Source organism: Sus scrofa, chromosome 16, assembly GCF_054392235.1.
Source record: "Sus scrofa isolate SSC_HxYL_T2T_F1_AM1 chromosome 16, Sscrofa_HxYL_maternal_Yorkshire_Landrace_v2.0, whole genome shotgun sequence".
Classification (NCBI taxonomy): domain Eukaryota; kingdom Metazoa; phylum Chordata; class Mammalia; order Artiodactyla; family Suidae; genus Sus; species Sus scrofa.
This window is the reverse complement of record NC_139398.1, coordinates 50,771,196-50,794,096: the sequence shown is the minus strand read 5'-3', so window position 1 is coordinate 50,794,096 and position 22,901 is coordinate 50,771,196. Positions and strand designations below refer to the sequence as shown.

General features: G+C 39.8%; 1 protein-coding gene and 1 long non-coding RNA gene across 26 annotated transcripts in view; one reads left to right on the top strand and one right to left on the bottom strand.

Annotated features, from left to right (window-relative positions):
- Positions 1 to 22,901, top strand: part of PDE4D (phosphodiesterase 4D) — a 1,507,422-nt gene that overhangs the window by 548,646 nt on the left and 935,875 nt on the right. The window lies entirely within an intron of this gene.
- Positions 1 to 22,901, bottom strand: part of LOC146395568 (uncharacterized) — a 311,450-nt gene that overhangs the window by 255,136 nt on the left and 33,413 nt on the right. Inside the window, exons 3-4 of one of the 3 annotated variants that reach the window (XR_014831386.1) lie at positions 8,866 to 8,908; positions 4,132 to 7,677 (exon numbers count right to left, since the gene is read on the bottom strand). The exons of the other annotated variants lie outside the window; for them this stretch is intronic. This is a non-coding gene — a long non-coding RNA (uncharacterized LOC146395568). Of the gene's footprint in view, positions 1 to 4,131; positions 7,678 to 8,865; positions 8,909 to 22,901 lie in introns of those variants that run through there. 3 annotated transcript variants of the gene reach the window in all.

The following is a 22,901-nucleotide window of genomic DNA, read 5'->3' as shown; positions in this document are numbered from 1 at the left end:
ATACTACTCAGCCATAAAAAAGATAAACTAATGCCATTTGCAGCAACATGGGCAGAAGTAGAGATTCTCATACTAAGTGAAGTAAGCCAGGAAGAAAAAGACAAACACCACATGATGTCACTTACCTGTGGAATCTAAAATATGGCACAGATGATCCCATCTATAAAACAGAAACAGATAACAGATCATGGCTAAGAACAGGCTTGTGATTCCCAGAGGGGAGGGAGGAGGGAGTGGGGTGGACAGGCAGTTCAGGGTGTTTGGATGCAAACTGTATATTTGGAATGGATGGGCAATGGGACCCTACTGAATAGCACAGAGATTTGTGTGTGTGACTGGGTCACAACCAAAATTGAAGTAACATTGTAAATAAACTATAATAAAAATAAACAAGCAAACAAATTGTATAGGTAGGAGTTCCCATTGTGGTTCAGCAGATTAAGAACCCGACCTAGTATCTGAGAGGATGCAGGTTTGATCCCCAGCCTCACTCAGAGGGTTAAGGACCGGGAGTTGTCACAAGCTGCACCATATGTCACAGACATGGCTCAGATCCAGCATTTCTATGGCTGTGGCATAGGCGTGCAGCTGCAGCTCTGATTTAACTCCTAGCCTGGGAACTTCCACATGCCACAGTTGCAGCTGTAAGAAGAAAAAAAAATGTACAGGCAAAGCAGGTGGAAAAGTATTGCTACATTTTTAGTTATCATTTACACAGATGCATTATATAATATTACAAATGTCCACAATATTCCTTGTAATTTATATACTGTGAGAAGTATAAATAATTTGATAAGCACTGCCTGCTCAGTTATTGTAACATTTTGCCAAAAATAGATTGAGAACTCTGAAATTATGTTAGTAAATGCAAATTTCCAAGCTTGAAAAATATATTCTGAAACATTAAGGGTTGCTTTTATGATCAAATAATGTTCAGTGTTATTTCCAGTTTTATCAAGCGAATGATAATGAGGACTTTAGTTGGCTCCAGCAGAGTTATTATTGTTTTTCTTGTGAAAAATATGAACTAACAATGATAACCTTAATGCTTTGTTTTTATGGTTTCAAAATTTTACAGAATATTAATATTTAACAAGTAAATATTTTTGATGCATTTAATTAGCAAAATATAATTTATAGTTGCCATTTTTCTCCTCTGCACAACTAAGGCATGGTTCCAAATCTCAAGTTTGTGATATAAACATTAAACCATTTTTTGAAGACTTAGAAACATTTCTATATAAATGGCTAGAGCAAATATTGCCTTAGAAATGTTTGAGACCAGAACTTATCTGACGACTATTTTAAAAGCAGTTTAACGAAGAAGATGGTAAAACACTAATATTCCCTCCTTTCTCAAAGGCAAAGACATGAATCATGATAGATGGTCATGAGCTCCTTTCCAAGGCGATGTATTAGTTATCTACTTCTCCATATCAAAATAACTCAAAACTTAGTGATTTAAAACAATACTATTTTATTATCTCTCATGGTTTCTGTGAGTCAGGAAATGGAACAAGGTAGAGTGGAGATGGCTGGTCTCTGCTCCACAAGTTCTAGGCCTCAGCTAAGGACTCTAAAGGTTGGCAGTTGGAATCATCTGAAAGGCCATTCACTCACATGGTGAGTGGTTGATGCAGGTTGTAAACAAGAGGCTTCAGTTCTTCTCTGTGTATTCTCTCTCTCAGGGCTAGTATGAGCTTCTTTATAGCTAGGGTCTGGGATCCTAGAGCAAGCATCCCCAGAGAGGGAGAAATAACCTGTTAGAAGCAGAGTCCTTTTTATGAGCTAGCCTTGGCAACTATAGAGCACCACTTGGATCATACTTAGTTGGTTGAATTGGCACCAAGCCTTCTCTACAATTCAAAGAGAAAGAACATAGACCCCCTACCTTTCTGAGAGGGGAATGTCTGTCACGACATAAGATCTATAAATTTATCTTTGTGTAATACAATCTGCTATGAGTGGGTGGGGGTAGGTTAGCTAATGTCAGCTTAGGGTTGTGTTGAGTGGGAAATAAATGTTTATGGCCAGAAGTGATGGGGGCTGGGATGTAAGTATGTTATGTACTGTGGATTTCAAGGGGCAGAGAGGAAAGGTGAGAATCTGACATTCAGAGATAGACTTTGAGGGAAAAACAGAGATGCTTAAAGTGGGTATTTATGAAGCTTTCCTGCATGGTATGTGAGGAAAAATTGTTTTTCTATATTCTTATAATTCTTAGAGAAAATGATGTCCCAGTGAGTTGTAGAATTGGATTTATTTTTTGAAAGATGCAATAAGCTGCTGATTATGGCCTTAGTGGAGTTTTAGGGAAAAGTAGAGTCCTGATAAATCTAGGTTACAACTGCTTTCAGAAAAATTTAGCCATAAGTATGGCTGTCATGGACTGGAATGCCAGTACAAAGATTGGTGCCAGTTGATGGTACTATTTTCATTGGCAGTCTAAAATTTATGAAGCTTTCTAAAATCAGAAATTAGACAACATCATGAATCTTTTACAAAGCTAAATTTATTCAATTAAAGAAAATGTCTTTCATTAAGAGTTTATATCCTTCCAACATTTTTTATTTTTATTTATTTATTTACTTTTTGTCTTTTTAGGGCCATACCCACAGCATATGGAAGTTCCCAAGCTAGGGGTTGAATCAGAGCTGCAGCTACTGGCCTACACCACAGCCACAGCAATGTGGGATCTGAAACGTTTCTCCAACCTACACCACAGCTCATGGCAATGCCAGATCCTTAACCCACTGACATCCTCATGGATAGCAGTCAAGTTCATTAATGCTGAGCCATAATGGGAACTCCCATTTTTGGTTTTTAAATGGTCTTTCTCTTATGAAATTACGATGATGGTAGATGGTACTTATGTTTTGGTTTTTAACTCTCCATACTTGGAAAAATAAAAAGTTGTTGATCACTATATTTTAGTTCCTAACATGTTTAAATACTACTCTAAATTGTAATGTGTTTGGTAGAAGACATTTCACTTTTTTGTACTTAACACATTTTATTGATACTGGATGTAAAGGTTAGTGTAAATTTATCTGAATACATGGAAAATAATTTCTTTATTTCTTATAATCTCAAAGGATTATTCCTCAGTTATTCTTTTCTTCTATCTACTAACAATAGCTATTATTAAAGCTGAGGCTAAATAAATATAAAGAGAACAATATTATCTTTCTCATATAGGCTTGTAAGAATTAAGTTAATACTTATAAAGAATTTAGAATCATACCTGGTGCATAGTATGAACTCCATAAATGTTACTGCTGATGATTTGAGAATGATTCTTTTGAAATTGCTCTTTTGCCTTACCACTCAATTTATGTTGCTGCTGTAAGTGTTTTTGGCCAGGCATGAGGATGCTGGGTTAATTACTGTTTCTTAGAAAATAACTGGTACAATATTTTTCTTACCTATTTAATTTAAATTATTCAAAAATGAAACAAAAGAAAAAATAAATAAAAACGTATCAGTAATAAAATAAAAAGCTCCCAAGAAAATGGAGCTTACTAACTACTGTACTAAAGATATTGAACTATATACCTTGGCACATAGTCTGCCTGTGGCCTCAGGTCAGAGATGTGGGCCCTCATCTAAAGGTATACAGAGCAAAAAAAACAGAAAAGTATGACCTTTAAAATGGGTCATGAAGAAAGAAACATTTCAAAATTTATTAATGCAAATAACATTTAGGGTAGATGCACACAATTCTAATGCTGCCATAACCTCCTGTCTGAGAAAATGAGTTTGAATCCTCTGCCACCGTCTAGAAATATAACCTTAGGTGCATTACTTAACCTTGTTTTGCTTTGGTTTCCGTATCAGTAAAATAAGGACCAATAATTGAATATTACCTACCTCCTAGGGTGGTTTTGAGGATGAAGTAAGAAAATGTATAAAATGACTGGCAACCCTGGCACTCAGTAAATGTTGCCCCTAACTAGGTGAGAAGATTGAGATCCAGGGAGATCGTGACATGATCAAGGTCACTAAGGTAGCTGATTCAAGGCTAATCAGGATAATATAAACTAGAGTCCCAACTCAGTGCTCTTTCATTTACACTAAGCTGTCTCATGAACTGGCAGCTAATGATATACATTCCTTTTATTTTCTCCAAACTTTTTGTATTTGTGTGTCTTGTCTCCCCAAGTAAATTGCCAGTGTCCTAAAGGCTAAAAGCATGGGTGAATGACGTCATTAACCACAGTATCTAGTGGAAAGCTCTTGCTATTAGGGGCTCAGTGTTCTTTGTTAATTATGAGCTTTTGACACAGTCTTCACCCGAAAACTATTTTATTCATCCCAAATTTTTCATTCTGTCTTCAGTAGTTTAACTGGTAAGAATGGCCAGCCATTACAATCTTTGTACAAAATTAGAATTGCACAGTGCACAACCACTGACTACTTTGTCTGTAACTCCCCAGAGAAGAAGATGCAATTTCCTACTAGAGTTCTGCAGTGTGAAATACATGAATAATGTAATTCATCTCTGCTTTTCTTTCTCCATATATAGAATTTGTATACAGTGTTACTCAATCACAAAAGAATTCCATTAAAATTTGGCTTATTGTTATGTAAATTCAGGCATAACCCAGGCCACAGTATCATCTTAAGAATGTCACAGGTACCCATAGGGAAAACCTGGTAGAATATCTCAAGAGTGCTGATTATTTTTAGCTTTGGGTAACAACTTTTCTATGAAGGCACTCCACATACAATGCATTTGTGGCACTATTAATGACACACTAGCAAGCTATTGGAGGTATATTTTAGACATCTCTATTGGAATGTACTACTGTACTAAACGTTACAGATGACCACTATGATTGTCTTTGGAGTTACCCTTAAGAGTCAACCATATCCTTGAAAATCAGTTTCCTAAAAAAAACTTCCTCTTAAATATGATTTTGGAAGATTTAAGCCCCTTATAATCAATGTCTTCACATTTCAAGAACTTATAAGCACTCAGCAGCAAGTATGCATATCCTACAAGTTTCAGTTTTCCCTTGATGCTCAGGCTGAAGTTAATATTTTTGGGATGAAGGGGCTGGTAACTAACTCACAATACCAGATGGACCATTTGTCCTTCTGTAGACCTAAGTCCTTTAGCCTATTATCTGGCCCTCAAGAACTTCCCCAGCCTTCCAGTCCTGAGCTGCATCACCAGGGATTCATCTTCTGTTTAAGTGTGGATTGGGTACAGGTTACCTTTTCCAGGTGAGCCCAGGTTAAGAAGGAAGGGAAGAACATGCTGAATCTTACCTTCCAAGGAATACTACGAAGATACTCAAAGGACGGCAAAGTGCTCTTTATAGGAAAGTATGGCAAAGTTATATTCTCTTGTGAAAAGGAAACCTTCAGATGATTTGAAAATAGCCAAATGTAATAACATAACAACCAGTTTCAAAGGCTGCTGGCTTATGACACTCCTCTAGGAATTCCTGGTTTCCAGCTCGATCTCATTAGCTACAAATAGAATCTACTAAGCCTTATCAGAAGTCTAGCATTTTGTTTGAGAATTCAAACTTTTGTGTTTGAAAACTAGGGCAAAACTCAGTTATATATCAACAGGGATATGTGAGAAAGAGCACACAAGGAAAGTTACTGTATTATAAATGTGTAGAAGATAATAGGTTGAAGAAGACTTCTGATAAGCCCAAATAAATGCCAGAATGTAATGCACCACTGCAAAGAGCTTCAGTTTACACAATGTAGCAATGTATTATGGGCCCATAGTATAGAAACCATAATACTCGTTAATTTAAATAAGAGCCCCTGATATGCCTGTAGTGTTTCACCAGTTAGCGAGTGCTTTCCACGAGTCATTTTTCACATTATATGACTCAGGGTAAGTAGGGCCTGGGTCTGATGACATACTGAGCAAAATCAGCTCAGCATTGTTGATCTTGGCAAATGCTAATGACTCTACAGCTGGATGAAAATAGCTTCCATATTTGAATCATTTTCTTTAAATGAAATTAGGGAAGTGCCTGACACATTAGAAATGCAAGATACTTTAGATAATCTTTTGGTCCAACATTATGATTTGTGAAAGATTGATCTTGACCTATAAGTGTTTGGATCTTTGCTTTTTCTTTGTTCTCTAAGGCACAGTGGTACTAAATTCCTTTATCTACCTGGAGGCAAGGAGCTAATTCCCAGCTTTACTGTAATTATTGCTAAACACGAGACGTTGTGGGGTATGAGATCAAATTCCAAGTACGCCACTATATTCTACCATGGTCCTTGGTCAATAGTTCACCCACCACTGTGTCAGTTTTATTATCTGTGACTTGAGGCTAGAGGAAGGGGCAGTTTATCTGAGCTTCAGCACTTGGGAGGCAGGAACAACAGAGATAAATTGACCGGAATGAGCATTATTACCCGGAAAGCTGCTGCCCTTGTGCCCACTTTGGGACCATGTATAGAGTAGAAGGCAGCTCAGACACAGTTCAGTGTGTTTGTGAGACCACACTTCAAAACTGCTGAGCTGTTTGGGAGGCCATCACTTTGTCACCTCTCCCCCTCATCACTTTATTGGCATCAGGCTCTGAGAATGGTTCCCACATGGACGATGCCTCTCTTTCATGTTTTATCCAGGTCTCTATCATAGCCTATGGAATGCAAATGCTAGAAAGGAGAATGGAAGCAATTATTGTGTAAAAAGATACTAAGAATGGGAAAAAAAGCAGGAAAGTGCTCTTTCCATGTTCAAATTCAGCTGAATATACATTGTTCATATCTTTGTCCCAGTTGCTGTCCAGAAATGAAATATCCTAAGATTAAAGGATCCCAGATCTTCATCTGATCCTGCCTCTGAAGCTTGGTCTATATGGAAAACAGCACAGACTCTAAACAGTTCTTCAACTCTAATAAAAGGCTCAGCTGTGAGCCAAATCATTTTCAGTATTTTTTTCTGATAGACTTTTAGTGATTTTTCATGAAAAGCACTTGATCCAAATGTTATTATTTCATCTTTTAATGTTTTAGTCAACAGTAAATGATATTCTCTTCTGATACACTCCTCTCAAAGTGGTAGAAGAGCTTATGGCAAACTGCCATTTCAACCATTTATTCTGCTCCAGTAAGTGGTATTGAATACATAGAAACTGGGGAAAATTAACTAAACTACTTCTATACACTTTCAAAAGAAGCCACATACAAATGTGGGAAAGTAATACTAGTGAAATTATATTTCTTCTCAATAGATTGATATATTTGAAAACATTCCAGTAAACTTTGCACTTTAACATTTTAATAGATCAGAATGCAAATCTTTAAAAAATAACCGTATAGTCCAGCTTGGTTGGTTGTACTTCATGTTATCTATATTTTGTGGGATTTGGGGTTAAACATATCTGGTTCAAATCCTGTGAAGACTACTTAGAAAAGAAGGTTAAAGTGGCAGGAAGGAGGAAGAGAGGGAGGAGAGGAATAAGAGGGGGTGGAGGGAGAGGAGGAAAAAAGGCAGGTAGGAAGGATAGAGATAAATGGGAGGGAGGAAGAAGAAATACCTCAAGTCCATGAAGGGTCATCTTCCAACTGATGCTGAAGAGTATCTTCACCTCCAGTGAGTAAGGAGGGAGTTGCAAGGTGATCAAACAGGAAGTATGCCTGGATAAAATCCCACGGCAAGACTTTCTTGAGACCAATAAGTATTCAAAACTGAAATAAGTAGGAGAGGGAGTTTGTGAGATCTATCCAAAGAGATTTAAAAATAGCTCGTGTAGGAGTTCCTTCTGCAGCACAGTGGGTTAAGGATCCGGCATTGCTGCAGCTGTGGTGTAGGTCACAGATGTGGCTCATATTTGATTCTTGGCCACCTGGGAACTTCTATATACTGTGTATGTAGCCAAAAAGGAAAAAAAAAAAGCTGAGGTAAGGATGTGTTGAAATAAGAAAGGGGACACATGGCTCTTTCTCCTCTTCCAGACTTTATTACCTCGCATTGATTTTATAATTCTTTGGTCTCCCCTGAGGTGAGAAGATTCCTTGGGAGGAAGACACATGTTCCCTGGATACCTTAAGGTATCTTTTAGGGTCTTCCCTGTGGATATAAGTTTCAGGATTTTTTTGTACAGATATATGTCAACATATCAGTGCTCCCAGTAGACTTCTCTCCTGCATTTCTTCATTTGCCTTTCATTCTCTTACTTCCCTCAGCCATCATCATTGTCCCTGGGGTACAGCATAAGTGCCTCTAGCAATTCTCACTGCACATTTGTTGTTATTGTATGATTAAGGTGTTTGGATATTATAAAATGCTAATTCTTAGTGTTTTGCAACATCATCCCAGGTAGAGGCCCATCAGAACACTTGAGAAAGTATCTGAGTTCAGAATCAGATCCAGCATTGGTCAGCTTACATTTGGATTGGTTCATTTTTCTGGGCTGAACATGTGAGCCAGCCGTGCCCCTCAGATAGGAGAACAGGGCTCGCTGAGTCATGGCTAGGACTGCAGAGCATTTTGAAGACAGGAAAAGATAGGAAGGGGTAGACTTCTTAGATGGGTTCCAAAGAGGAAATGGCTCTTGTCAGGTGGCAGAGGCCAATGGTTTATAAATGGGACTAAGAGGGTTGGAGCCTGGACTGTAGGTAAAGTCCTTCCCTAAATGATATATTCAGCTTAATAATAAGTTAATAACACATTTCAATAAAGAAAATGGGTTGGAGTAAGAGTAGAGCTTTTAGAAGGCAGGTAGGAAAAATGTGTAATATTAGTTTGGTTGAAGTTTCTGTTGTTGATGCAAGTGTTGTTGGTATTATAGAGATTAAGAGCTCCTTTAGCTACTTGGTCTAGAGTCAAATAGGCAAGGTGGGAATTGAGGCTCCACCATCCACTGACTTTCTCACCTGGGACAAAGCATTCATCCTCTTGGTTTCTCAGTATCCTCCTCTGCAAGAAAGGATAATAATATTTCTTACTCAGAGAAAATAGCACATTTGTTTTTTGTGCCTTCAACCTCTTCCTCTCAACTAGATAACTTTCCAGGAGAATCAAAACATATCTTCAACATCTTCTATGTTTAAAAGAAACAAACGAAAACAAAAATTAAAAAAAATTGTCTTTGCTCAATTTCCTCTTTGTTAGGGATTCTCTTGACATTTGGGACCAAATAATCCATTACTGCAAAACTGTTCTGTTCATAGTTGGATGTTTCACAGCATCTTAGGCTTCTACACGTGAGAGCACTCCTCCCAGTTGTCACAATCAAAGATGTCTCCAGACATTGCTGAATATCCCCCCTGGCGGGGGACACAGTCTCAGTCTCGTCTCCCAGCTGCAAACCACTGGTCAGTGTTGCCCCCATTCCTCTTCTCTACAATGCCACATGTTCCCACAGTTTTGCCCGTCTCACTAGCTCCGTTTCCTTCCTTTGCTATGACTCCTGAATCTGTTATACTCTGTTTCTTATCCCTATTTCACTAACAAAATAGTCCTCTTTATTTAGATGAACAATTACCTTAGTAGCTCCAATTATTCTAATCTTTCTCTTACTTGATGTCTCAGCAGAATTCACTGATTTTAGCATCCCGCCTTGAAATGTTCTGTCTTCCTGGCTTAATCTGTGAAGTCTTGGACTCCTGATTTAGCAGGGGCATCTCTCTATGTGGATTTACCATTTCCTAGGACACTAGGTTAGGCTCTTCAAAATGGTGGTCAAAAGCTTCCCAGCATCAAGAGCAAGCAGCATCCAGAGTTCCCACTGTGGCACAGTGGGTTAAGGATCTGTCTGCAGTAGTTCAGGTCACTGTGGAGGTATGAGTATAATCCCCAGCCCAGCAGTGGATTAAAAGGATCTGGTGCATAGATCGCAGCTGTAGCTCATATTCAGTCCCTGGCCTGTGAACTTCCAAATGTCATAAGTGTGGCCATAAAAATTTTTTTTAAAAAGATAATTAGAGGGAGTTCCCGTTGTGTCTCAGTGGTTAATGAATCCGACTAGGAACAATGAGGTTGCAGGTTCGATCCCTGGCCTTGCTCAGTGGGTTAAGGATCCGGCTTTGCCTTGAGCTGTGGCGGAGGTCGCAGACATGGCTCGGATCCTGCGTTGATGTGACTGTGGTATAGGCTGGTGGCTACAGCTCCGATTAGACCCCTAGCCTGGGAACCTCCATATGCCGTGGGAGCAGCCCTAGAAAACCAAAAAAAAAGACAAAAAAAAAGAAGATAATTATAAAAAAAAAAAAAAAGAAAAAAGAGAGAGAGAAAGCAAGCCTCACAGAGCAGGCACTTAGCAAGCTTTTGCTTGTATCACATTTGCGAGGGATCTCTTGGCCAATGCCCAGAAGCAGTGTGGGAGGGGCTGTGCAAATGGAGCTTAGAAAGAGGACTGTCTTCAGCATGAGGGGCTCCATTGACAGTTTCGCTCCCCGATGAAACTGGTGAAATTTTAAACATTTTTAAAGCCTCTGGAAATGGTACTAAGGACAAATAGCAAATGAAGAAACATTCAAGAACATCTACAAAAACTCAATAAGAAAGATGGGTTCTGTGCTATTTGAACCAAGACTGCTCTCTCTCAGCCCTTCCCCAGTTCAGTGAGGTGGAGAGTCAACTCCAGGCTGGTGCAACCAAGCAGGGCTCCCTTTCTTCGACAGCTCCCAGCCAAAGGGCATTCCTCCCAGATGGAGCAGGACTTCACTGTTTCTCATCCTGCACCTGTGCCTGTTGCAGAGGCTAAGCCCTAAGTGAGTGCAATGAAGAGAGGGAGGGGCTCACTCTCCCATCCTGCCCCCAGTTGCAGAATGAAGACATTGTCTTGTTCACTGCATGTAAATATGCCGAGGTCCATCCCCAGGCCCCTTGCCTGGGCTCCTGAGGTGGTGGTTCTGCACCAGGAGAGACAAGCCTAGAGGACAGAGGGCTGCCACCGCCAGGCTCCCACCCCCAGGGTCCCACTAAGCTCAGCTTCTAGAGTGAGAGCATCCACCAGTGACATTGAGAAAGGCCTGTCCTGGTCCCTACCTCTGTCTACAGAACCCTGGTTTAGAGGTTTTGCCTGGGAGGAAGAGCAGTCCATAAAATAAATAGATCTTAATCTCTTCCCAAAGGAACTGTCTTACTTTGCAACAAAGCATGGAGACATTACAGTTTAAGAGTGCTCTAAAGAACAATTGGAGGCCATGGTGAAATTGGGAAAGTACAGGCTAAACTACAGACTAGTTTTCAGGAGAGAACCAGGATTGAATAAGACAACTGGGAGGAGCTCTGCTAGGGTCAGAACAAATATTGAACAATGACCTCAGAAACTATTCCTTCAAAGGAGCCACCATGTTCATTCTTTATTTGTAGAATAATTTATGCCCTGGGCCCTCTCTCTACTTCTACCACCAGTACTTTAGTCTAATCGGTCATGATCTTCTATTTGGACGTCTACAAAATCCTCCTAACTGGTACCCAGGTAAGAGACATCCTCCTAACTGCTGTGCAGTCTGATCTCTACAGTGCAGGCAGAAGAATCCTTTGCAATTCAAAACCAATCATGTTGTGTGCTCCTCCTCTATAGAGACTGGGAAGAAACCTATAGCTTCAGGGATGGATTTAGTGCCAACAATCTTTAAGTCTCTTTTCTTGCCGGTGTCTGTCACTTATGGCAGCGCTGAGTTAAATTTTGGCCCCTTCTCTGCCTCCGCTGAGGCACCCACCCCGCAGCATACACTCTCCCTGAGTATCTCTTTCAAATTTTGTGCCCAACAGGTGACAATGGAGGGAATTTCCTTTCCAAAATGCCTGTTCACTCTCTGCTCCCTCTCTGGTCTGGACCTCCTTCTGGGGAGCTGTTCCTACCCCTTCACTTGGTGCAGCTCCCCACCTACATGAGGAATTCTTTGTTCTTTCAACCTATCAAAGGAATAATGTCACAGTTTTTTGACCTCAGAATTTAACCTTGAGAGGGAGCTTCCCAGGTCAGAATGAGGTTACAATGATAATCCTGCCTCACCATCTCTATATTTTTCCATGGCTTCTGTTTCATTTACTTTGAGGATAAAGTCGACAATTCTAGGCTTAACCGACAAGGTATGGTCAGTCCCCATCTTGCTGGTTTATTTGTATCCTTCACATTGGTCCTGCTCTCGACTGCACCACTGTACCTGTCAGGACATATATACCTTGCTGTGCTCTCTGCCTGAAGTGCTCTTCTACCTCCTCACTCCTGTTAGTCTTTACCTGGTTTGCCCCTAATTAATCTGTGCAATTCAGTTCACACTGAAAGTGAAAAATCACTTTCTTGGAAAGGCCTCCCTGACACCTCACTGCAGTCTTCCCAATGGGGTCAGATGAGTTTTTTCTTCATAGCACTGATTTTAGTGTAAACTTTATATTTATATCATTATTTGATCTACATTTATATCCACTAGTTTATGACCACCAAGAAGTTGGTGACTTCATGTTTTTCTCACCATTGAATCTGCTGTGCTCAGGCCATTGGCTGGCCCACAGTTTATGGTCTAATAAATATTTGTTGAATATGGAGTAAATAAAGACTCTTAGCACCATAATATATGTATACTCTCAAAGCAGAAATGCTTGGAGTATTAGTTAGCGTAAGCTAGGTTCTGCTGTCCAAACACACTCACCCTCTACCCTGCCCTCCACACCCACAAAGCCACACACATTCACACATTCCTGGGACCTAAAACAACAAAGGTTGATGTCTCACTCATGCTACATTCCTATTGTGCTTTAGGAGGATACTCTGTTCCATCTCATCTTTATTCTGGGACTCAAGTGGATAGAGGCTACCACTTGAAATATCATCTATTTCAATAGCAAGAGGAGCAGAGAAAGGAATGGTGATAGTTCATTCAGTGCTCCAGCAAGTCAGTGACATACTTCATCTCCACATGAATTCATTAGCCAGAACTACTTTCATGGCTCTGTCCGTCTATAAAGGGGGCAGGGAAAGGCAATCCTCTCATGTACTGAGAAGAAAAAATCATATGTGTGACTATTAGAAGTCTTCCCACTGGCATATTATTAGAAAAGAGCTGTGTGTGATTAAGGTTCAAACTGAATTTAAAGAATGATAGAAAAACTTAAGAAGACATGATAATCAAACTGGGCTGAAGAATGAAATGCTGATAGTCTGGGTAAGGAAGCATTGCCAGTGGAGGAAACAGCATGAACATAATCAAAACATACATATGAGTATATGTGTCTAGGTCATGGTGAAGAGTGACCAGCCCTGCTGAAGTGGAAAGTGTGTGTTGGGGGACCATAGGAGATGAGGTTGAAGTGATAGATTTGATCATTAGCAGATCCATGGTACTCTCTCAATATTTTTGTTCATAATGTAGAAATAGCCTCAGAGTAAGGAATTCAGTATATGGCTTTAGACAGGTCAGTCACAATGACTTGATTTTACTTTTCTTCATTTCTAAAATTCCAGAGTGTGGACTGCTTTTCTCCCAGGCTCTCTTTGGTTGGCACAGCAATGTGGAAAGAGCTTGACCTGACTTAATCCCTCTTTTCAGCTCACTATCAACTCGCAAGCAGGTATCCACCAGTGCCCCTGCTAGGTTATGAGAGGATTGTCTTTAATCTCTCCTTTAATTGGCACTTCTAGGAGCTTAACTGAGTGGAGAGACCTTTAACAATGTCTAATAACAGTGTCAAATAATAGGTTTTAGGAAAACCTGGATGCAACGGAAGGATATCATTCAATCAATCTGCCCCTGGAAGCTAGTAATCCTCAGCCAATACAATTTGACCTATTTTCTCCCACCTTACATTTGTTAGTTGTTCAGGCATTGGAAAAGAAAAGGGCACATGGTCCCAGTTCCACTAATAGTAAACAGGTATTGGGGGGGGGGTATATTTGAATAAAAGTATTTGCTAAACAATTTCATTTTAAGGGCCACACTTGCAGCTTATGGAAGTTCCCGGGCTAGAGGTCTAATCAGAGCTACAGCTGCTGGCCTACACCACAGCCACAGCAATGCAGATTCTGAGCCATGTCTGTGACCTACACTGCAATTCACAGCAACTCCAGATCCTTAACCCACTGAGCCGGGCCAGGGATCGAACCTGTGTCCTCATGGATACTAGTTGGGTTAGTTTCAGTTGAGCCATGGTGGGGTATATTTTAACCCTTAGTGGAGAGAGCTATGTTATGCTGAAAATGCCTTAATATAAACTTATTGATTCTCAGAGGGAGCATAGTTTAGTCTTCCATGGTTTAAATTGAAATGCCACCAAGGTGAATGTTATTTAATCGTGACATTGTTATTAAAAGTCATGAATGTTGTTTGATCAAGCTTATCTGGAAATTCTTCCATGCTATGGACTGAGTTTTGGCCCCTGAATAATTCATATGTTGAAGTCCTAACCTCCAAGGTGATGGTATTTGGAGATAGAGCTTTTAGGAAGTAATTAAGGTGATCATAAATCCTAATCTGGTAGAATTGGTGGCATTCTTTATAGGAAGAGGAGAAAAGAGAGGCCTCTTTTCCTCTGTGCACGCACTCAGGGAGGACCTCGTGAGAAGGCAGCTAGAAGGTGGCCATCTGTAAACTGGGAGGAATATTCTCACCTGAACAACCAAGCTGGCACCCTGACCTCAGACTTCTAGCCTCCAGAACTGGAAGAAAGTATATTTTTTGTTGTTTAAATCACCCAGTCTATTATATTTTCCCATGATAACCTGAGATGACTAATACCCTCACCTATAAAATGAGGATACTAATAGTGCCTGATAGCATATTTGTGGAAGATTGATTGTATTCATATATGCTGAGCTCTTAAAATGATGCTTGGCATACACTAAGTACTTAATAGATGTTAGCTAATGCTACTGATGTTGCCCTCCCTAATCCCCCATTCACTAGAATCAAACTTAAGAATTCTACATTTTTAGTCAGATCTGGCCCGGACTCTCAGCTCTGCCTCTTAGAAGCTGTATGACCTTGGTCAAGTTAGTAACTCATCTACGCCTCAGTTTTACATCTGTAAATGAGTATAATAGTAGTGCTTCCTGCCTCTTAGGGTTGTGAGATTTAAAGGTGACATGCATATAAAATGCATCTCTCACTCAGTAAGCAGCTCACATGTACTGTTTACTGACAGTGTTAGAGGTTTGCAGAGCTTCCTCTTTTTCATTATTTGAATAAGAAACTCCCATCTTGAGAAGACCCTGAACCACTCAGAGGAGGCAATAATAGCAATTTCTTCTCAAACTTGGAACTCCCAGACCATTCTTCCCAGACCGTTTTTACCTTTACTTTGTCACTGTGAGATATTTGCTTTGTACGTTTTTGCTCTGTTTAATATAAGCCCTTAATGTCCCTCTCTCCATCCTGATGTCAGTGTTACATTACAGATTCTAAAGAACAGGGGCTACCTTCCTTCAGCTCAAATTATTTAAAATAGCAAAATTAAAAGACTAGCTGTGACCACTGCTTTTGCCATGAAACTAAAGATGGCAGAGAGAGATTTTCTCACAGGTATTGAGTGGTAGATTTGAGAACAAACATCCAGTCTCCTAGCCTGGTTATTATCTTCTAAGTTGAAGCAAGGAATTCATAAATATATTGAGGAAGATACTGGCCATGAATATCCTCAAGCTGAGATGCAGGCAAAGGAGTATCATGCACAGCACTGCTTAAACTTTAATAAGTGAATAACCTGAGGAGCATGTTAAAATGGAGGTTCTCACTCAGGAAATCTAGAATGGGACCTGGAATTCTCCATTTTTCACAAGCCGCTGAAACTTTTGGTCCCTAGCCCACTCTGAGTAGCAAGGATGTAGATGCTTTTAGCAATAGGGACTTTGAAGATTTTTTGCTATTTTTTGGTTTTGTATGGGTGTCCATTTTTGCATTCACTCAAATATACTCTGGATTCAAGACAATGTTTTTAATTCAAATGGAAAAAAATGAGAAGTCCACTTGGCAAATACTCGAATCATATACATTTTAAATTTAAAGGCTTCAACTTCCTTTTACATATGCTGTGTATTCCTCAGTCATTCACAATGGCTTTATTATCTATCCCTTTTCCACGTAATGGGGAAGCAGTGCTCCTTGAAATTTATTTCCAGTCTTTATCCTCCACAACATACTACATCACCTCACCCTTCCTGAAAAGTTCATCTTGTTTTCTGACCTCTACTGTCTTAAATTTCCAGGGTTTTTTTTTTTCTTCTTCTTCTTACAGCACCTGCAACATATGGAAGTTCCCAGGCTAGGGATCAAATAAGAGCCACAGCTGCCAGCCTGCACTGCAGCCACACCAACACTGGATCCGAGCCACATCTGGAACCTATGCTGTAGCATAGGGATTGAACACATCCTCATGGACACTAGGTCAGGGTCTTAAGCCTATGAGCCACAGTGGGACAGTTTTCACCCCCACTAAGTCATGCCTGAATTCTGTACTCTGGCATTTCCTCCTCTCTCTTACTCTCTTCCTTCATAGTTCCATCCATCCACTGTCACACATTCAGTTGTTACTTCAGGCCTTTGGAATCATTCCCTGATCAATATCTTTTGTCTTGAAGGGTTCCTAAGTTTTAGTCTTACATGCTCAGTGGATTTGATATTTATGACCTGCCAGCTCTTCACATTCAACGTGCTGAAAACCAAATTCCTCATACTTCTTACTTCTATATCCCAGGGCAACAACCACCAGATTATTTTATTCCCTCTGTCAAAACTTTCAGTGACTCGTTGTTTACTGCAAAATAAATCTCTTTAACTCCTTAACACTGAGAACCTTCCTCTCCCTGATCTTAACCTTTTTTCCCTCCCCATATATTCCATTGTTTTGAGTATGTGGCTGACTTGAGTTAGTCAACATCTTCCTGTTTCCAGAACGAGTATTGACAGTCCAGCCTTCCTGCATTTTGGGGCTGAACTGAATGCACTTATACCAGTTTCTGCTCATCCAAATGCTATGTACCTTTCAAGGCCTATGTGAAATGCTACATTCTTTGCGGTATATTCTCTATTCTCTGTTCCCCTCCTCTGTGCTGCTACAACACGTGTTCCATACTATTTATTTTTAATTTATTTTTTAATCAAAGTAGAGTTGATTTACAATGTTGTGCCAACTTCTGCTGTGCACAGTCACACACACACACACGCGTACACACACACACCCATATACATATACATACATTCCTTTTCTCACGTTATCTTCCCTCATGGACTATCCCAAGAGATTGGATATAGTTCCCTGTGCTGTACAGTAGGACCTCATTGCTTATATATTCTAAATGTAATAGTTTGCATCTACTAACCCCAAACTCCCCAGTTCATCCCGCTCCCTCCCCCCTCTGCCTTGGCAACCACAAGTCTGTTCTCTGTCTATGAGTCTGTTTCCAATGTTCCATGCTATTTAGATGGCACTTGACACTATGCTCTGTGTTACAGATCTAATCAAATGTCTGCTGCCTGTTATCTCAGTCTTCCAGCTGACACCACTACTTTCTTTAGAAGCTAAAGAATGTGGCTTACAAAAAAAAGACCAAAAAAAAAAAAGAGTTCCCGTCGTGGCACAGTGGTTAACGAATCTGACTAGGAACCATGATGCAGGTTCAATCCCTGGCCTTGCTCAGTGGGTTAAGGATCCGGCGTTGCCGTGAGCTGTGGTGTAGTTTGCAGACGCGGCTCGGATCCTGTGTTGCTGTGGGTCTGGCGTAAGCTGGCGGCTATAGATCCGATTGGACCCCTAGCCTAAGAACCTCCATATGCCACAGGAGTGGCCCTAAAAATGGCAAAAAAAAAAGACAAAAAAAAGATTGTGGCTTAAGCCCCATGTCTTAGAATGACATACTCCTTCCTTCCCTTGGCTCACATTCCTCTGCTATATTCAGGGGAGGGGAGAGTTGCTACCTGTTTCAAGCCAGTTAATTCCACAGTTCACTTCTCTTCACTTACGCATGTCCTAGCAGCCACTTTTAGCTCAGTCTTCGGCCTCTGCTTTCTTCTTCTTGGCCACCATCTGGAATGTCTGAACTCTGCCTCTTCTCCATTATTACCCAATATGCCACTAATAGAAGATTAAAAGTTTTACTGAGAGCTTTGAGGTAATACAGTCTAATTAGAGCACAGCAGAAGTCAGCTGCATTCAATGGTATTTGGATGATAGAACCAGAGCTCCTAGACTTCTAGGGGACACCCCCTGACCAAGTCCCCCCATGGACAAGTGGTTCCCTTCTCCAGACTTTTTGTCTCACATTATCAGAGTGCAGCTCCTTTTACTTCTTCATGCAGAGTGTTTCAGCATTTCTATTGTTTCAAATGCACCTGTTTAGGAGTTCCCATCGTGGCTCAGCAGAAACGAATCTGACTAGCGTCCAGGAGGACACAAGTTTGATCAGTGGGTTAAGGATCTGGAGTTGACGTGAGCTGTGATGTAGGTCACAGATGTGGCTCATATCTTCCATCATTGTGGCTGGCAGCTACAGCTCTGATTGGACCCCTAGCCTGGGAACCTCCATATGCGGCCCTAAAAAAGATAAATAAATAAATAAATAAATAAATAAATAAATAAATAAATAAATAAATAAATAAAATGCACCTGTTTAGATTATACTTAAAAGAATCTCACCTCCATAATTAAAGAGATTCTTAAGTGTTTTCCTAAGCTTCGTAGCAGTTCTGTCTCTCAGGAATTGTATAGTCCTGAAATAGTCTGGGGTCAGCCAGATCAAGGTAAATTAATTTTTATAACCATAGTACAATGAGATAGCCAAAATTATTACCTGATTATTTTTGTGTATGTCTCATTTTTTTTCCATTTAGGTTGAAAATATATTTAGGGAAGGACCATATCATTCCAAACATGCTATTCATCACAATATGGAAAAAACAAAAACAAAAACAAAAACAGAGTTCACATCAGATATGAGGCTTGTGACTCATCAGATATGAGGCTTGTAACTCATCAGATATGAGGCTTGTGACTTTGAACAAGTAATTTTCCTTGGGGATCCTTGGTTTCCCAACCTATAAAGTAAGTGAAATAATATCTAACTTCATATAAATGTGAGGGTTTAGATTATCTCTGTAAAATCATTTATTTAGAGTCCTGACACACAGTGGGATTCTTGTTCTTAGTTCAAATTTAAAAGGTCTGTTGAAAGTAAACATTTACTCCATTGAGCTCTCTTAACGTTTGAATTGGGTACAGAATATATTGCAGGATCCCCAAAGCTATTTGATACTCTGACTTTCCTGTCTCAATATCATCATGTTTACTCTGGAGTCAGTTCCACAGAGTTCTACCCTTAATTGAAGAGACAGGAAATCACGACTTTAAAACTTTCAGTGTTAAGAGTAAATGATGCATTAGTTTAGAGACATATCAGTAATTATGGAAGTATCTTCTCAAATTGTAATGTTTTCCTCTGCCTCAGTGCTAGCAATCAAAACCACTGAATTAATCTGAGCAGGGTCAGGACTTTGGATCTGAGGAAAATCACTTGAATTTAAAGCATTGTGTACAGTACAAGATGTTCTAGCTGCAGATTCTCTGAATCTTGTTTAAAAGCAATGGTGCAGGGACCAGATACCTACCCTCCTCCAGACTTCTGAGTCCCATAATTTTTGGGCAGATCTCCAGAAGTCTGATGCTACTCCCAGAAAGGGGATTCTCATAGTTTCTAGAAGGATTGGTGACTCTCTGGAGGTGAAAGATGGGTATTAGAAATTGGGGAGTGGAAATTTCCATTATGCCCTGAAATTACACAAAACCCTTCTGCAGGAAGTGTTCACTAGAGGTTTCCCAATTTTATTGACTGATCTCTCTATCTGAAGTGTCTCCCTGTCTTTTAAAGTACAATAGAGAAGCAACTTGGTACCTATAGCCTTTTCAAATTGTCCCACGTTGGAATAAATCACCATTTACTCCTCTAAATTTCTAGAGCATAAAAATAAAAATACCTATCAGAATCTTGGGTTACTGACCATGGTGGGAGGTTAGTATAGTGTAGTGCCTTAAAGCTCAAACTCAAAAATCAGATTTCCACTTACTAGCGTTTAGATCCTGGGTGGGTTACTTAACCCCACTCTGTATCACATTTTTTCATTATTATTGCTCATAAACTGCTCCTACAGCATTAAGCAGAAAGCTCTTTGATAACAATGAGTATATTTAGATGTCACAAAAGTCCTAATGGTTATGAATTTAACATGAGATTTACCTGAATATGATGGATTCTGAAACTAGCTTTTAGTGCTATAATTTAGAATAATCAGAGAAACATGTAAACCAAATTATTCAACATAACTTTATAACTTTTATTTACTTCTTATATAACAATATAAGGCTAAATCAAATTTTAAAAAACAGGGAAATGATCATAAGCATAATTTAAACTTCAAAATTTTCATATATAAAGTTTTCCTTGCAAAACTATCATAGCCAGCGCCCTCTCCTTGAACAAAGTTACATCCATTCCACCTGGTTTCTTCCACCTTTATCAGCACAGATAACATTGCAAGAGTTCAGAAGTTCCTGTCGTGGCGCAGTGGTTAACGAATCCGACTAGGAACAAAGAGGTTGCGGGTTTGATCCCTGCCCTTACTCAGTGGGTTAAGGATCCGGCGTTGCCGTGAGCTGTGGTGTAGGCCGAAGACTCGGCTCAGATCCCGCGTTGCTGTGGCTCTGGCGTGGGCCAGTGGCTACAGCTCCGATTTGACCCAAGAAATGGCAAAAAAAAAAAAAGACCAAAAAAAAAAAGAGTTCAGTCCCTAGGATAAGATTGATTTTATATTTATTGTCCAAGGCTGCAGTAGCAAACTGTCATACTATAAGTGGTCTTAAACAAACTGTCAGAAATTTATTCTCTAACAGTTCTGAAGACCAGAAGTTTGAAATCAAGGTGTTCACAAGACTTGTTCCTCCTTAGGGCTTTGGGGGAGGTCCCATTTCTTGCTTCTGTCCTAACTTCTGGGGGCTCCAGATATTCTTTGGCTTGCAGAAGCATAACCAACATCTCTGCCTCTGTTGTCATATTATATGGCCTTTTCTCTGAGTGTTTCTCTCTTTTTTTTTTTTGCTTTTCAGGGCCTTATCTGCAGCATATGGAAGTTCCCAGGCTAGGGGTTGAATCAGAGCTGCAGCTGCGGCTAACACCACAGCCGCAGCAACAGCAAATCCAAGCCACATCTGCTACCTACACCACAGCTCATGACAATGCCAGATCCTTAACCCACTGATCGAGGCCAGAGATCAAACTAGTATCCTCATGGATATTAGTCGGGTTCATTGCCAGTGAGCCAGGATGGGAACTCCTGTCTTCTCTTATTAAGAACACATCCCTGGATTTAGGGTCCACCCTAACCCAAGATGGTATCTCAAGATCCTTCATTGCATCTACAAAGAACCTTTTTCCAAATAAGTTCACACTCACAGGTTCCAGATAGATGTATCTTTCATGGGTCAGTTTTCTTTTTTTTCCTTTTTTTTTTTTTTTTTTTAATTTCCTCAGGGGAAAAACCGTGCTCATGGGGTCAATTTTCAATCTACTGTAGGTTCCTATGGACTCAGCTATATTCTTGTTAGAGACATACCAGGCATAAAGACTGCATTTGTATGAAGCCAACATTTCTTCAGCACTATTTGACTGCATTGCTCAAGCTTACATTATGACTTCCAAACAGAGATAGCTAGAGCTTCCTTATCTACTGACTTTGAAGAGAAGCCAATTTTCCAGGAAGGAGGTATCCAATCCTTTCTTAGCCATTTACATAAGATGGGCTCATCTTGAGTGATAGCTATGCCTAGAGTTAGGTCTACTGATAGTCCATCAGGTTGCTGTATTGGTGAAATTGTCTTTAAATATGATGGGAATAAATACTTATGTGAAGCATTTCATAAACAAATGCATTTGCACATTATTAACCCAGTGCCCATGTGCTTGTCTAAATCTTTGCACATTTTCAGGCACTTAATATATTGGGGAAAATAACAAAAGAAAATGCAGTGTCTAACTTTTAGGATTCTGTGGGGGCAGGGGCCAATTTTGAGTAAAGAAAAGATTTTAGATACAATATCCCTAACCTATTCAAAAGTTTTGTGCCAAAGTCCATTTTTAAAGTTAAACAAAATGTAATGGGTGGAAGGATGGTGTGTTTTAAGATATAAAAGAACTAACCTAAAAAACTTTTTTAAAAAGTAAGACTAAATGGATATAGACGCAGTTCCTTTTCTCTAGGTAGAAAAGAGTATACATAAAATTCCTCAGAAATCACTGAGACCAATATTATAATTTATCTGAGGACTGGGGAGGTTCAGGAAAAATGTCTAAACGTTTTCAAGATTATATTCTGGCCCGAACTATGCTAAGTCAGTATGAATAACATATAGTAAGAGTTTTAAAAGGAGATACATTTTCATGTGAATAACATACAAAATTAGCACATTTGCAGATTGCAAAAAGTAAACACAACACACACAGCGTGTGTCTTTAAATACAACTAGCTTTTCATGACCCAGAAAATAATTCTTTTTAAAATTATTTTATGGCCGCACTTACCACAACATCGGATCCTTTTAACCTACTGCACTGGGCCATAGATTGACCTAAGCCACTGTAGTTGGATTCATAACCCATTGGGCCACAGTAGGAATGCCCAGAAATGAGTTCTTACTTAACCTCTTTTACTGTAGCCAAAAATGTTAATGTCCACCAAATTTTTTGCCATTTACTCTGCTTCAATTTGAGGATGGCAATTTTTTTTTTTTTTTTTTTTTTTTTTTTGGTCTTTTTGCCTTTTCTAGGGCCGCTCCCACGGCATATGGAGATTCCCAGGATAGGGGTCGAATTGGAGCTGTAGCCGCCGGCCTACACCACAGCCACAGCAATGCTGGATCTGAGCCTCATTTGCAACCTACACCACAGCTCACAGCAACGCCAGATCCTTGACCCACTGAGCAA